The 18,156-nt window shown below is 32.2% G+C and overlaps 1 protein-coding gene across 1 annotated transcript in view; it reads left to right on the top strand.

Moving 5' to 3' along the window:
* The first annotated feature begins 1,323 nt into the window (after positions 1-1,323).
* The window catches only part of LOC141482555 (uncharacterized), a 167,825-nt gene continuing 150,992 nt past the window's right edge, over positions 1,324-18,156 (top strand). The window contains exon 1 of the mRNA XM_074176047.1: positions 1,324-1,803. The gene's annotated coding sequence lies outside the window, so the exon portion shown is untranslated. The remainder of the gene's footprint in view (positions 1,804-18,156) is intronic.

The following is an 18,156-nucleotide window of genomic DNA, read 5'->3' as shown; positions in this document are numbered from 1 at the left end:
TTTTAACTTCGAAAATGGAATATAGTAGTTACTTTTTCATGTATGGTGTTCATATTGGTGATGTCATCGACTGTTCTGAATTTTAACTTATTTTGTAATATATGTATCTCAGAAGTGTACAAGAAAGTTAAAAGGCATCACTCCCAATTCCACAAGGAAGGTTCCCGAACAAAAATGTGATAGAGAACAAATTGAAGATGAGTGCTTAACAATAAATTTTCCATGTGAGACAGTCATCAACTTACACATCCAATATATGTTTGAAGTAGCCCAACTACTGAAACAATGTTGTCTTATGTTGAATGTCATAGGTTGACCAATCTCAATGTTTGAGTTTTGCCATTACTAATATTCATTTTTGTTTTTTGCTTTTTGTTTTCATCTGATATTCACTTTCCTCCGATTGAATAAGGCTGTTGTCATCGGTATTTGGCACATTGACATTCGTATTATCATTTATATTGCTGAACAGGACTGGGGCCATCACTGAACCCTGTGGTATGCCTAGGTTCATTTGTACTTACCTCTGATATTGTATAACATATATTGTTTTTGGTGTAGTATTGCAGTGGTTGTTTTCTATCCAACATTCAATATTCAACTTGGTGGTTTATCCCGTAAGATATAGTTTTCCAATTTCATCAAAATTGAGGCAGTTGAATGTCCTACTGAGATCACAAACAAAATGTCAAAGGGCATTCGGAAGCGTCAAAATATGCAATGAAATTAAGGCAGTGTTAGTGAAATTTTTACAATAAAAACCATGCTGATTACTCTGTATGTTACCAAAATCATTTGAAAAACCTGTGAATCTGTTAATGAGGAAGTATGAATCAATTTTCCAACTGTTTTCCATGTGAATTGTTCCATAGTGTGAGATGTATCGTGTAAAAAATCAAAACTTTTGAATATCAGTGAACTAAATGGCCATGCCTACGATCATGCTTGATTTATCCAGGGATTTTTATGCCATCTCAGTTGGAATATTGTCGCTTCAGTCTGAAGTGTGATGATAGTCATGAATTGCAATTCAGTATCGAAGAATTAACGATTGGCATCCACCCTATGGAAGAACTTCACTGATATCAAGTGGCAAAAACTTAAGATACTTATGAAGCAGTAGGTGTATAATGGAAAGTCTCATAAAATTTGCCAAAAAAAATACGTTCAACATTTGAATGTTTTTCATTTTGCTGTACTCAATGCATTATTTTCTTCACAAGCACAATCTCAATATTCTCTTGAACATTTTCTAATTCTGAAACAAAAAACAATTTGATTTATAAAAAATTCCATAGTTTACAGTTGGTGAAGAGTCGTATAGTGAAATTTTCCCAACTATCTTTCCTTACAATTTATCCACGTCTCAGGTTTGATTTCCTTTCAGAAAAGCATGTTTTTGACAAAAGCTGATTTTTCCTGAAAATTCAACCAGATATGAGACATACATGTCTCAAACACCCCGGAGAATGCACCGTTATCAGTGTTCAGTTGATGTTTATAACTGTCATAGCAAGCCATGTTGTGCGCGCGGCGTCTCCAGAGGCCGTCGCGACGCTCCAGACGCTCACTCCGCATCGCGACGCGTTCGTGGAAGCACACTCAGTATACCCTTCACGCGTTTCTCCGGTTGACGCAAGGTTCTCGCTTTCGGAAACATATGTCTCGCGATAGTTTCACTTTTACTCGTTATTATTATTATTGAGGTTTTTCTGTGTGAAAGCTTGTTGAAGTGGTCGTGAACAATGAAGTTTTGAATAGTAGACCGTTTACTTTTGGATAAATTCTGGATTTTTCTGTGGGGTGAGTGAGGGTCCTGATATTGTTTTTGTTTTCATCTCGTGACGTGAATTGCACATTAAAAGGTGAGATCTCGTTAATCCTCAGTTCGCAAAAGTTATGACTTCTGAGGGTTGTCGTTCGTAAGGGCCACAGATGGTAACCGATGAATTTTTATCTCTTCGTCATCACGATATGAATTGTTGAGGTGTCAAGTACTCGATTTGACTTATTTTATTCATTGTGTGATATACAGAAAACAATCATAATGAGCGATTACGATCATATTGAACATCACCAATTAAGTAGCAAATATTGTCATGAAAAAATATATCACTGAGGAATTACAATGTGACGTTTGCGTCTAAGTGGATCACAATAACCTTATTCATAAATTTGGTGGTATTGAGAAAAAAAATTCGTAATAATAAAGTTTGCCAACGAATACGATATATCTTGAAACATTGATTAATTGGTAGATTATTTTGTGTGTTGGTGCTGTGTTTATACGCAGATTGGTTTTTGGTATTGGAACTGTCAGTAATAACATATTTCTATTTCTATAGAACGGACTTCTCTATGAACGAGTTTATGAAAGTTGCATTTGCTATCTCTCTTCTATATTCTAATTTATTCGATTGATCAAAATTTTGTCAGTAATATTACATATGACACATCAAAAATGTTACTATATTCTTCAAAATATACGAGTAGATATTTGAACTTCCTCTAAAGTTTCTCTTTGTAAATCGAGACCAAATTGCCCATGATTATTCTCCTCACATAAGTATCGAACAAAATCGAAACTTTCCGTATCACCTAATTGACATAATTTCCTAGTAGCCCAATAACATTTCATATATGCCTTATTTGTTATATTATATCTATATCAAGTTTCAGTTTATTGTCAAATAGTATTACTAGATGACTTCTCTATCATTATAAAGAGAAGAAGAAAAAAAATTCAAAATAAACTCTCCACAAAGATGTGTAGAACAGACAAAAATTGGAAGGAAAATTTCTCTTGAAACAAATTTTCATATGAATACACGAAAGAAAAAATTCTTTCGAAACAACATATTTTATATGAACATTGAATTATACAAAAAAAAAATTCTATACAATTTATACTTGTGGAACTGATTATGAAAGAGTTGAAATTTCACTTACATTGAACTTTGTGATTCTCAATGATGGACATCCGGTGTTTCAAAATGAGACACTTGGCTTTTTGCCTCTTTAGCACCAATCTGAATAACATCCGGGGTAACACTCAATGTATTCATAAATTTACGACTTTATGTCACGAGTTGAATATGCTCATGTTGTCGATGACAGAATGTATAGAATATAGTGAACTCACGACATCTGACACACATTTCTCTGGACTCTAGCGACTCTAAACCACTCACACCAAATCATTTCTTGAAATGATTGGACCTTCTTATGCTGCAATCTCTTTCGTTGACTTGGAAAAAAGAAATTTCAACCTACTCTCAAAATGGAAAGCATCCCAAAAACTAACAGATATATTTTGGAAGAGGTGGACATATGAATACCTTACATATAAAACGAAGCAAATGGCAACACGAAACACAAATTATTCGAGAGAACGATGTGGTTCTCATAGTTGACCCCAATGGTCCAAGAAATCATTGATTCAAAGGAAGAGTTTTAAATTTTTATACTGCGAAAGTCAACCGAATCAGCTTTCAGTTAGCTACCGAAGTCATTTTAAGAAGATCTGTTTCAAGACTTTGTGTATTGGATGTTAAAAGAAGACATGAAGATTTAGTAATTGTTATTTTCTGCCCTAGAACAATAACTGGGGAAAGAATGTTACTATTTGACTTCCTGGACTAATTGACGTTTATTTGTATCAGTTCTAAGATAAGAATATTAATAAACGATTGTTTTTGACTCTCTGAAAATCGAATTTAAAAAAATTATCAAAACTCGGTCATTCGGCCTGATACAAACATATGTTATACATTTTAGGTGAGATTAATGATTAACAATGACATTCATTCACTTATCTGATTCAATCCCAGTCATAGGAATCTTGTTAGGAATACTTTCTGGAAAAGAAACATTTTGGCTTTTTGCTTCTTCATCTCCATGCAAACCAAATCAACCTTTTCTATAAATATACCCCTTTCAATATATTCCTAGATCTTGCACGTTTTATTTCCCTAGATTATACATTCATGGAATAATTGAAAGATAGGAAAATTTCTCTTTTTGATTTCCCTGAGATGCATTAGTCAATATTGAGAAAAAGTTTATTTTCTTCAGTCCGAAACCAACCGTTGTCCAAATATCTTTGTAGAAGTTTTTCTTCAGAAATATCCTCTATCATATGGAATACCTTGGACTCATTCGCGAATATATTGCAGTTAACAGAAATCAACAATGTTTGGTGATGAATTTGTCATACATAGAAAAAGAGTGGTCCCAAATTAGATCACTGAAGAATTACTGTTCTTGCATGGAAATTATTCGTAATGCCTGTAATACCTGTGAACTACATATACTACGATAACTCATGCACTTCTTCAATGTACAATTTTTGAAAAATATTTATTGAATCTCATTTAGTTTATACAATAAAAGTTTCGATCGAGAGAAGAAATATTTGAGTCAAAAAACATATCAATAAATTTCATTTGCCAAAATTGCAACAACATGAATCGATAATTTAATATCAACTGATCTGGTTTGAACTGTAAAACTGAATGATTATTAATAAAAACGAATTCCAGTAGATAAAAGCATAAATTCGAGTGACACTAGTAATGGCTAAAAGAATTCAGAAATAAGGAATTAACAAAGTCAAAATGAACGTTCATCAATATTCTGGAATTGAAATATCTGATTCTACTAGTTGGAGTAACCTTCTTGTTGGCCCCGTATTGATACCTACTTGGTTGGTGGAACAAGAATATTGTTTTCAATATTTATAGATTCTAACTCCTATAAAATCAAAAACTTTCAGATTTGAATAAAATTATGACGGGGAAATCTATTGAATTCCACCTGCGATATTAGTACGTTTTATTAAAATTGAGATGCGGATTTTTCCAAGTCATAGTGCAAAACTATTAATATATAAACTATACGTGATGATATTGTTATTCCTGAAAATGATTATTTTATTGAAAATTACGGAATCAGACATAGGCCGTGTTAGGAATCACACGTTAAAAGGTAAGGTCTCGTTAGTCCTTAGCTCGCACAAGTTTCTCAACTTCTGAAAGTTGTCATTCGTATGGAGGCGACATCTGATTGACGGAAAAACAGATGATATGAGTGTTAAAGGTGATACGAAAAGGTGAAACATTAGTTATTACAGCTTCCAATGTTTCGGTTGGACGAACAATTTCAAAAATATGAACTGATGACCAAAAAGACGTACATAATCTGAAATTGGAGGGTATCAATTCGAAAACCTTCCGCTAATAACATGAAAAAAAAAAACGAAAAACGTAATTTTTGTTTAGGAAACAATGTGAAAGTATATTTCAGTATGGAATAGCTTCTCTCTCAGAATGTCAAAAAAGATTGAAAAGGATTAAAACTGAACAAAAAATGTTGTACTGAAAGAAGGATAGAAATTGGGTTGCGCCGTTTCAACTCCCAAATAACATAAATGTAGTATTTCGTTTGTTTCTTCGCTGGTTCTTTTCCCTTCACAAAATACCTCATAATGAAAAAAACAACCCGAATCTACCAATCATCTCATGAACTTCTTTAATGTGCTATAAACAGTGACAAAGTCGAATAAAGAACTCATAAATCCATTTCCAGAAATACCAGCTGATACGTTACATTTTTCATTCGTTTATATTGACTTGATTTGTATAAGTGAACATTCTGGCGTGAAATGAATCTGATAAAGGAAACACTTTTCTCAGACCGGAACAAAAAACAGTGCCTCTAGAACTACGTTTCGCTCACCACATTAGCATCATCAGTAGATGATCAAAAGTCAATATCACCGCTGCGTTATACAGCTTGGCTCCAGTAATGGGGGTATTTGAATGAGTGTCATTGAATTGATGCCACTTAACGGCTAGTTGCCTTTATTTTTACTTCCCCAGTTTCGTCTTCTCGATTCCCAAACTTATCAAGGAATTTGAAAGCCTCAATGAATGGCCTCAACAATTTCAAAATTCCCCATTATTTTCTGGCCGTTCTATAAGGCATGTTGAGCGACAACAAACTTCTCTGATCTACGCAACCAAATATGTGAATTGAGTTTCTTGAAACGGGTCATTATCCTCCATCTAGTTTGACCAACGTACTTTTTGTTGCAATCGCCACAGATCATTCCAGAATTTTTCCTTGTCCTGAATTCCTATTTGTGGTTGCATAACGTTTGTTGATGTTTGCGTTTGAAAGCTAATAAATGTTCAGCCTACTAAATTTTGTAACACTGTTATTGGTGTATTTTGGCGCATGAGAGAAGTGTGAATTATGAGTTATGTATAACTTTCATCATGTGGAAGATATTTGAGAAGACCTGACGTTGGGGTCTTTATCAATGCGGAAGAACCCAAAACAATGACTTTTAGATTTCATGTCTGTTTGTCTGAACATTCGTACCTGCTAATCTTTGAATTGATTCAATCGAAACATTGGCTAAGTATAATAGCTGGTTGGAGAACAAATCAGAAAATGATACTTCTCCATGAAAGAAATACATTACTTTTGTCTAATATGATATAGAAATTTGAAAGAGAGAGAAATAGATTTGAAAGATAAGACATATCTAATCTTGCTTTATTGGTGGCAAGATATTTGAGAAAACTTAAAATAAAAAAAAAACAGGTCTGGAAAATGGGTTTGTGAGAAAATGTGTTTGTACCGGATAGATCATCTGCAACCCCAGTTGCCGTCCCTGCTTTACCACTGAAGACGACTGCAGCAGCTCTGGCTGAAACATCTCGGTGTACTACTCAAAAAAGAAAATAATTTCGTAGTCCCCAAACTCTGAAATACTCCTTTTATCTTTAAGAAGTTCAATTCTGTACACTCGCTGTTACGAATTACCCTGTATAAAAAACCACCTGTATACTTGTTGTTTTCTCCAATTCTAATAATGAACCTCACAACCTGAGAATGATTTGTAGATGTCTTAAATCTTGGATAATATTGTACTTTATGTCGACGACAAGGAAAATGTGGGGCCATTTATTTTCTTTTTCAATTTAGATAGAAGTTACGATAAACCACTGGGGATTATACCATTTCTGGATGAACGGTGGAGGTCCAGAATAACAATAAGCTTAAGAATCTCCTTCGGTAACATCATATTGATAATGTTGTCCTTTTTATGTTCATCTGTCTTAGAAAAGAAGAGAGATTCTGATAGCTGATGATGGATCATGAGACTGAAACTATTGAAATGACTTAAATTGTAATTATAATTGAAAGATATATATATATATATATATAATATCCATTATTCGTTGAACAATAAAATCGAATTCCATATGAATTTGAACCTCAATATTTACACTCTCAAAGCGGTGCCTGTGCGAAAGTAGCGAAGTTCTTGAATAGTGAAGTTCGAGGTGTACTGAGGTGAATCTCATAACGATGAGCAGCCACAGTCCGTCGCATATTTCTGATATGTACCGCTCTTGGCTCTACTCAAACAGTTTGAGTAGAACGATGAAGATGATAGCACAGCCTGCTATCGAAAGCGCTCGCATATAATAAGTAAATGTTATCAAAGCTTCAAATCCTTTTTGTGAACAAATGTTAACATTAAAATACTGAAAGTAAAGGACAATTAGTTGCATCAAAGATATATATATATATATATATATATATATATATATATATATATATATATATATATATATATATATATATATATATATATATATATGTTAACTCGAAGATTCTCACGGATGAAGTATGATGAGCTGTTTTCTCGGGTTTCGCTCCGTGTTCTGTGTATTTTCTCCCCATAAGGATTATTTTTCACAACGTTTCGGCAAAGTCTCATTTGCCATCTTCTGGTGATGTCTGGTTGAAAAAACCAGACATATATATATATATATATATATATAATATATTTATATATCTTCTGGCACTCCTCAAACAATATATATATATATATATATATATATATATATATATATATATATATATATATATATATATATATAGTGATATAAGGTAAAATAGATTAACAGGATAGCTCAGTCAAAAAATCAAAAATCAAACTCTGCTTTACTTTGCCAAGCTTTCGCTTCAAATGGAAAGCTTCTTCAGGGCCTATAATTTAATGAGTTGTGAATATTTTCGCCATTGAATAACATTACTAATCATACTTACAGTAGAAATGAGCGAAAAACAATAAATTGAACATTCAAATTGACGAGAAAGTTATACATGTATAGGATTTTTGTGGGTTTGACAAATGGCATACCTTCACATAAATGTCATTTTTCAATGGGTATGATGATTTAATAATTTTTTACTCTGAAGAAAGAATTATTGATTGATACAATTTTCATTATTATTATGTTTTTGATGTAGTTCCAGCAAGTTACTGTATATACTGCTGAGATTATCAACTTCAGTTTTCTTATTCAAACAATCAGAAGACTTATTAATTTCAACTATTTCAAGAAAAAGGCGTTTGGAAATAATTTTTTCTGTATATAAAACTTTGATATTGGAGTAATTTGGTTTATGTCCTGCTTCTATAGAGTGTTATGCTAATGCACATGATTTCTCATTAAGCTTTATATCACTTTTATGTGAAGTTACTCTATCATTAAGAATTCTATATGTTGTTCCAATATAATTCAAGTTACAATTGTTACAAGGAATGACTTTTTTGTAATATCCGTTTTATCTTTCAAATTAGTATTCAAATTCTTTATAGTTTTAATATTTTTTTGGCATATTTTGATATTTTGTTCATTATGAAAAAGTTTTATGATATTTGAAGATGAATTTCCAAGGTTAGGTATAGATTTATAAGAAATATTGATAGGTGAACTAGCATTACATACATTTCCGTTAATTACATCGAAATTTGTATTACTGCCAGTATTGAATATTATTTTATCAAGAAGTTTTCTGATATAAGAATTTTCGATCAATATATCTCTAAGAAGTCTGAGATTTTTTTGCTAGAGGGAAGGGTGTACTAATTTTTCAATTCTTTTTTCAAACAGAGTATTGAATTAATTCCAACTGATTTTTTATGAAAAGAATAGTAATTACTATATCTTTCTGAATTAGTAGGTTTGACATACCAATCTGTAATCAACGAATTATCAGTTTTAAGGACAACTCTTGTATAAAGAAAAGAAAGGGTCTGATTATTTTCAATTTCGATAGTGAATTGTAACTTTTTATCATCTATTGACGACATCAATAATTTCATTAGATTTGTCATAAGGTATTGCACATATGACAGCGTCAACATATTTCTTTGAAAAAGTAATTTCAAAACTCAATTTAGGAAGTATGTTTTCAAAAAGAACGTCCATTACATATAGAGCTATAATAGGATAAATAGTAGCTCCCATTGGTGGACCAAGAATTTGTTTATAGTATTTACCTTCGAAAGAGAAATAACTTGAGTTGAAGATGAAACCAATTATTTCAATAATTTTTTTTTGGTTTATTGAACATTTTTTATTTATATCATTTCATCTTTTGATAATACTTTTCTCCACTAGATTCATAGGTATATTGCTAACAAGTGAAATCACATCAAGGCTGATCAGAATATAACCTGGAGGTAGTGATTTTTCATTTATAAGATTGGAAAAATCGAAAGAATCCTTGATATAGAATTCATTTTCAAAATTATAAGAATCAGTGAGAATTCAAATCAGGTTTATGTATTTTAGGTAGTCCGTAATATTTGGGTGATATGGAATTATAAATCATGTATATTTTTGCTTTATCTTCTGTTATCATTCAAGAATTTTTTAAATCCGTAATGATTTTGTTTGCCTTTCGTTGTATTGTTGAAACGGGATCTCTATTAAGTTCAATATAAGACTCACTATCATTAATAATCTCGAAGGATTTCTCAATATAATCAGATTTTTTCATAATAACTGTCACGTTACCTTTTTCAGATCTGGTAAGTATCAATTCTGGATAATTCTTCAAAAACTTTTTTGTTTTTGGATAATTTTTATTATCATGAGGTTTTTGGAAAAGGTTAGTTACGATATTTGTTATCTTCGCTCTGAAAATATTCTTTTTACTATCACAAAACCCAGTTATCAAGTTTTCAATGTCTGAGAGTAAATTTGGTATATTTACCTCTTTGGTAGTTGGTGGTAAGCTGAAATTGAATCCTAAGGCGAGAAAATGTTTCATATCTTCTGGTATAATGATATCTGATAAATTTTGTATCCAATTTTCTTTACTTTTAATATCTGATTTTGAATTACATTTAAGTTTATTGAGTTTTCGATATTTTTCTTTTTTATATCATGAAAATTTTATTGTATTTAAGAGTTTGTCTCTTTTCAAATTCCAGCCAAATATTGATAGGAATTGATTCTGTAACAAATTTTGTTTGTTTGTTTGGAATGTTCTCTAATTTTTTTAAATCATTATGTGTGATTTTAATTTCAAGATTTAATTTTTTTTTCCAAGTTGTCATTGGAATTATGAATGTCATAAGAATTTTTCCCATTTGTAGAATTGAAAAGGATATTTAAATTTTTGGTATTATTTTCTATATGTGAAGGTACCACATTGTTTTTTCTGCATTGAAGGAGGAAAACTCTTTTGTTCCGATAAGATGCCAGTTTCGTGTTTGTATTACTCCATTCCTTCATTGCTCTGCTGATCTGAAAACCGTAGTTGCGTTCGATCTCTTCGAAGAAGAGTAAAGCAGAGTTTGATTTTTGATTTATTAATCATAATATTCCGGTCGACAGATGGGTTACCCCACTCATGCAATATACATTATATCATATATAGAGTGTTCAGTTTGTTCTGAAACATTGTGAAATGATCAGGAATACTCTGGAATGTTCTAGAATATTGTAAACATTTCTAGAGACCGAAACTTCAGGCCCTTCAGATCAAAACAGAAATAATTTTCTTGGATGGGAGACACAGATCTACTATACCATATGACTTCCTTGACCGTTACATATTCCAGACCATATTCCATAATGTTTTGGAATTTTCTGGAATGCTGTGGAATACCCTTGAACATTCTTGAATGTTCTAGACTATTCCGAAATGTAATAGATTTCGTACTAGAACTAATGTCTATATCTTCATGAGCACAATTCCTAGGTGAAAATATAAACGCCATGGAAAAGCTGTCGAATTAAAAAAAATATGGTGATATATTTTCTACTACCCGTGCAGAGACAGTAACCAGATTGTTAACGGGAACATTTTCAATATTGTTTCGCAGGTGTTACTATAAGTTTTATAATCTTTCAATAATTCTGAGGTTTATTTTGTTAAGTAGTGTCATCTTTCATTCGAATGTGATTGGTTATCCACCGTTCAAATCGTTTCAAATTTCCATATTTCTCTCTTTCAATATTGAATAGTGTAATAGGCAGCATGTTTATTCGTCTGTTAAATTGTAAATGACTGCAATATTAATAATATGCGAAATAGCATATGTTCGATTATTATTATTCTCGTAGGGCCCATAAAAGTGATAATTCGCTAGTAATCCGTGCTGATTGAATTTACGCTGCAGCTATAAGACTAAATCACATAATGAGAATTGAAAATTTCACCGACATGATGAACAATAGAGTATTTCATTGGAAATATTATCTCTATGATTTTCTGTTTGGAAATTCTTTGAACAGTTGATTATATAATATCTTGACAAAAATAATCATTCCGAAATATTTGATATGATGATGAAGAATCAATAAGGCAAGGGCTGAAGTCAAAAATTGTTTATTATGATCTCGATTCAAAGTCAAAATTTAATGATTGAAGCCGAAATTTTGATTTCAGTCTTGAGTTTAAAGCCGGAATTTCGATTTTAAACTTGGGATTGAAATCGAAATTTCGACTGTGATTCCGAATTAAAGTCGAAATTCCGATTTCAAGATTTCAATTCATAGTTCGAAGCCAATATTTTGAGATTGAAATCGAAACTTCCACTATAATCTCAAAACTTCGACTTGAATCTCAAAATTCCGGGCTTGAATTCGAGATTGAAGTCGAAATTCCAACCTTACTTTCGGATTAAAGCCGCAAAATTTGGACATAAATCTCGAATTTGAAATCGAAATTACGACTTCAATTTTGCGATTGAAATCGAGACTTCAAGTTAAATCTTGAAATTCCGGGCTTGAAGTCGAAATTTCGACTTCACACTCGGGTTGAAGCCGCAAAATTTCGACTTCAATCTCGAATTTAAAATCCAAATTACGACTTTGATCTCAAATTGAATTCGAGATTGAAGTCCGATTTCAATCTCCTCTTGAAGCCGAAATTGCGACTTTAATGACGAATTCAAAATCGAAATTCCAACTTCATTCTAGAATTTAACGCGAGATTGAAGTCAGGATTTTGAATTCAATTCTTATTCTAGTAACAAATCTAGTGGCGTTTTGTAGGAAAATAGAGACTTCTCAGGCAAATATGATGAATTTTTGGTCAAATCTAATGCCTTTTCAAGAAAAATCTAGTTACTATTTTGTAAATCTATTGACAAAATTAATATATTGGACTTGCTATATATATTAGAAAATGTCCATGGAAGTAATCAAGGAACATGGAACTTGAATTGAAGAAAACATCACCATGATGAATAACAACAGTACTTTGAAAATTGACACAATTCATCAGGATTAGTACAAAAATGGCGGGAGATTTGAAAAACGTATCATCAACAGCTACAACACAATTAGATCAGTGATACATTCTTCAGTCAAAACCCTTGGGCTTCATGGGTTGAAAAATATTGGCAACACCTTTTCATTGGTTCGGACTTCCATTGACTAAAACATAAAAAAATTAAAACATTAGCTGAAAAATAACAATTATATCAAGCAAAACAAATTGAAATTACATTGAAATCAAATACAAGCAACAATAAAAAAAGTGAACTATTAACACGAGACAAAAATTAAAAATTATTACCAAGAAATGAAAATTAAAAACTGAAAGATTCCAAGCCGTTACTTCACGACGTTCCGATTGTTGGTATCCACAATCGTCTTCGGGTGATAACTGAAATTATTCCTCCGAAATCTGACTATTTACAGGCTCCAAAATCTGACTACTTATAGGTCATTCGAGAGCTTTCACCTATCGCTTCTTTCATCTCTCCGCTTCATCGGTTTTAGCGGAGGCTGATCGTTTAGCGGGAGTTGGTCGTGTTCCGCATGATTATAGATTTCCATATGTTGCGTATCTCTACGCTGGCTTTGCACAATTGGACAACTTATACGCGGCTTTTTTGAATTTTCTCCTGAACCAGTGTGTCTCCTTGTGGATGATTTCAGCTTGAGACCACTTGATGTTATTTCTGATTTGCTATTCCTGATTTGCTGGTTATTCCTCGATTTGTGTGTTTCATGTGCTCCGCAATGCGAACTTTCAATGGTTTATTAGTTTCATCGATGTATAATTCTCCGCACTCGCAGGGTATCCGGTAAATGCAACTCTTGGAACTGGATATTTTTCAGCTGAACTTTTCAACTTTCTATTGATTTTTCCAGGGAAAGTGTCTAGTTCTGCATTCCCATGGTTCCATATTTTGAAGGTGTCGTCAACGTATCTCAACCAGACTCGGGGTTTCTTGTGGGCTTCTTTATCTTGTATTATTAGTTAAATTTTTTGATTTTTTGCTTGTTTCTTGTACTGCATTTCATTGTTTTCAGTTTTTTTGCTTGATATGATTGTTATTTTTCAGCTAATCAATTTCAAATCAATTTATATCATATTAGACAATGGAAGTCCGAAACAATGAAATACACCACGAACATTATCAACCACCTTCAAACAAATTGGCAACACCAGTTTCATGAACAGTGTAATCCAATGTTCATCAAATACGAGATGGTTTCTGGAATATTTGAAAAAGGATGAGTACATGAAAGATATCAATTAATTTCAATTCAATTCAATTCAATTTTATTTTCAGAACAATTTTACATACAATCATTAATATCAAAAACATCAATAATGTGAAAATAAATATTATAAATAAAATAATGGATATTGATTAGTTGTTTGAGTTTTTTTTTGTTTTAATGACTCACTGAAGTGGACTCACGTTAGGCAATGTAATTGTATTAATATGGTAAGTGAAGCTTTCTTAAATTTTTTATAAAATAGAAAGAGAAAGTATAAAAGAGAGAATTCAAAATTAGGGTTCAAATGAGATTGGATAATTTGAATCATTTCGATTGGGGTATAACCGCTTATTGTGGTATTATGGTTAAATGTCGGTAGTGTATGTGTAGTGCTTATATACAAAATATATACAAAACATAAGTGAGTATTTATTTCACTATGAAGTTGAATACTGATATTTTTAGTATGGTGGGTGATTTAGTCAAAGCTTTCACAGAAGTTATCAAGGAATTGTGTTTAGAAGATTCATGTGATAGAGCAATGAACACAGTCTCCTTTGAAAGTCAGATTCAGAGTTTTGCTCCTTGATTCATGGGTCATGCGCATCAAGACACCCAGGATTTCCTCCGTTATCTTTCAGAAGAAGGTTTACATGATGACGTTGATAGAATTAATCAGAAATCTGAACCGATCTCAACGGAGATTAACGAAAAATTGAGCGGCAGTGGAAGAGCACGAGAGTCGTGGCTGATTTGTTTGAGTGCATGTAACTCTGAAAATGTAGCTTATTTCGTTGGTTAATTGAAATCCATGATGAAATGCGAACACTGTGGACACTTATCTGTAACCTTCGATCTTTTCTGGAATGTGTCACTCTCCATACCACAAAGAACTGGCCAATTGTGTCTGTCACAATGCTTGCTTCTCTTCACAAGAGAGGAAACTTTGGTTCAACATGAAAAACCGACGTATTCGAGTTGCAGAGGAGAAGGAAAGTGCACAAAGTCTCAGGACAGAAAGACTTAGAGAAAAGTTGAATGTTGCCATATAATTTCCTCTAGATGGATTAGACTCCTTGTCCTTATAATCTATATGCACTTTCGAATGACTGTGGGTCTACTTACAGCGGACATTATACAGCATCCTGCAGACATTCTTATACTGACACGTAAACAATGATTCACACGTGTCACAATTTCACCAGAATCGCTTGGGAGTGGAGATGCATGAATACTCTTTCATGAAAAGAAGGGAACGAGTTCGTACCTTTGAGCGTTTTGAGAAGTTATTGTTGAACTGTTAATTCTAATGTTATGTTTTAATTAATAAACTATGTAATAAAATGCACTGTTTGGAACCTTTGTTGTAGTAAGGATTAGCACTAGAGTTCTATCTTAACACCAAACCGTTATTTTCAACACCTCAGCACGTGTTTCAATCACCAAGTGATCATCTCCAAGAGAAAGAATGAACTGTTTCACTTTACTTCACCACTTGGTGAATGAAACACGTTTCGAGATGCTGAAAATAACGGTTTGGTGTTAGGATAGAACTTCTGTGATATCTAAGTAACAAGATGTTTGTATTCAACGAAAGTCATTTTTTGTGGAAGAAAAAATCAGTTTTTATCGACCTTTTTTTGGGTAATGGTTACCTTCCACAATCTGAAAAAATATAAAAATTGTAATGGAGAACTTTATACAAGTGTAGAAGGGCAAACTTTTTAGTTTACCCCGATAAGTTACTGCGTAAAAATCAAAGTATTTTTCACAAAGAAAAATCTTCTATTTATCAGTAACTTGTCGTATTTCACAATTTTGCCTATCAAAAAAATATTAAGAAATTATACTTATCTTTACGTTTCGGAGGCCAAAATCTGCCTCCGTCTTCAGAAATGGATAAAAATTCGAATAAATATGCAGTTATTCCTTTTTTGAGAGCTTATTTCTTTACTTCTTCGACAGATGTCAAAGAAGTTTTGAAATATGAAATTATGTCAATGTTGTTGATTGACAACTGAAATATTCGATGTAATACAAGGTACTCTCCGATATCAGTTTGTTGCCATTTCGCCACTATCCAAAGTTTTCTTCAAGATGGGTAGCCAAGTACGATCTATTTCTAAGGAGCTATTCGAGATACAATTCTCTCCAGACATGAGAATATACGCTGATTCTTTTAGCTTACGTCTCTTAGAATGAGGCTCATTGGTAATCTTTCTTGTCCTATTCCATTCCACCCGATGTTCACCGTCTGATTTTAAAATGTGTTCTGATAATTTTGATCCTGTCAATTGTCTATTTTTTATATAATCTCGATGTTCATTCCCACGCACTTTCAATGGTCTTGAGGTTTCACCAATGTAACTTTTACCACAAGAACAAGGTATTTTATAAATACAATTTTTTGTTTTTTCTTCAGTGTTGTTGGGTTTTGTATGTGTGAGTATAGATCTTAGTGTATTTTTTGTTCTGAAAGTAGTTCTAACATCATATCTATTTCCAAGTCGTCTTATTTTTTCAGATAGTCTTGGAATGTAAGGTATAACGTTAGTTGTAAAAGGTATCGTTGGATGTTGAGTCGGTAATTGTTGAGTTGGATGTTGTTGAATTTGTGAAGCTGTTTGTATGTTCGTTTGGTTTTCAATTGACTCTTTATTTTCTATTGAATTTATCGTTGAATTTATGAAAGAATCTGGATAAGCGTTATCTTTCAAAACAGATTTAATTAATGATATTTCTTTATTGAGATTTTCAGTTGAGTTGCATATCATTTTAGCTCTTTTGTAAAGGCAATTTATTATACCTTTTTTAACACTCGCATGATGATTTGATGTATAGTGGAGATATCTATTTGTATGTGTTTTCTTCCGATAAACATTTGTATCAAGTTGATCTGATGACTTCTCCAACATTACATCAAGAAAAGGGAGTCGACCATCTTGTTCAATCTCTATTGTGAATTTCATTGTCGGCTCCCGCTCGTTGATATAATTCAAAAAAGTATTCAGGTCATCGTTGTTTCTATTCCAAATAGCAAAAATATCGTCAACGTATCTCCACCAAACTTTGGGACCATTCTGATAAGTTTCAACAAAAGATTCTTCAAAATACTCCATATATATGTTACTTAAGATGGGAGATGAAGGGGAACCCATAGCTATGCCAAATTCTTGTTGATAGAAATCATCTCTATATTGAAAATAGGTTTTGTCTATACATAATTTTAAAAATTCTAATATAGAATTAACATCCAACTTCGTTCGATGTTTCAAAGTTGAGTCATTTTCCAACCTGGATTTGACAATTTGAAGAGTTTTATCAACAGGAACATTCGTGAAAAGACTTTCAACATCAAAACTCATCAGAACATCACCATCACTGAGTGTTATGTCTTTGAGTTTATCTATGAAATGGGTTGTATTTTTTAGGAAACTATTACTGTTTCCTGAAATTGGTTTCAAAATTTCCAAAAGGTATCTTGCTAATTTCTGACAGGGAGATGCAATGGAACTTACAATTGGTCTTAAAGGAATATTAGGTTTATGTATTTTTGGTAAACCATAGAAATGAGGAGGTTTACTAAAATGAGAAATTAGTTGAGTGCGTTCTGTTTTGGTTAGCATGTCTTTATATTTAGCCAATGTTCTGTAAATTTTTTGTTCAATTGATTTTGTTGGATCATCCTTTAGTTTTTTGTAAACGTTTTTTGTTATATTATGTGTTCGGTATGTTGTGTTCGAAATCAACTGAGATAATTTATTTTCATAATCGAGGGTATCCATTATCACTGTGGCATTACCTTTATCAGCTGGAAGTATTTTGATATTAGTATCCGAACGAAGGGATGTTATTGTAATTCTCTCATACACATTCAATTTTTATATTTTTTCAGATTGTGGAAGGTAACCATTACCCAAAAAAAGGTCGATAAAAAGATGTTTGTCATATTCAATAAATCTAGTGACAAAGTCAACAAGACTTTAACGAATCTAGTAATGGAATCAATAGGAATTCGATGAAATTCCAGTGAATACAATGAATTTCTGGAATCTCTAGTAAGAGAATCAACAGGATTCCAATGAATCTTTTGAAAAAATCAATAGAAACTCAGTTAAATTCCAGTGAAAATAACGAATTATTGATGAATCTAGTAACAAGGTTACCGTAGAACGGGGCTATCCTAGAATTTTTTTGCATTATTTTCTATTTATAAAAAAAAGTATTTGGAAATAATTTATTTTGATAATCGGTTTGGATGTGTTTATATTCAACCAAATATTATCCTATGACAGAAAGGTCACCTTTCTTACAG

The sequence above is a fragment of the Leptinotarsa decemlineata genome, unplaced genomic scaffold (assembly GCF_025532065.1).
Source record: "Leptinotarsa decemlineata unplaced genomic scaffold, Ldec_3_MD MMD2_tig00001393_RagTag_RagTag, whole genome shotgun sequence".
Lineage (NCBI taxonomy): Eukaryota > Metazoa > Arthropoda > Insecta > Coleoptera > Chrysomelidae > Leptinotarsa > Leptinotarsa decemlineata.
Note: the sequence above shows the minus strand (reverse complement) of the source record. Positions and strands in the feature narration are given on the sequence as shown.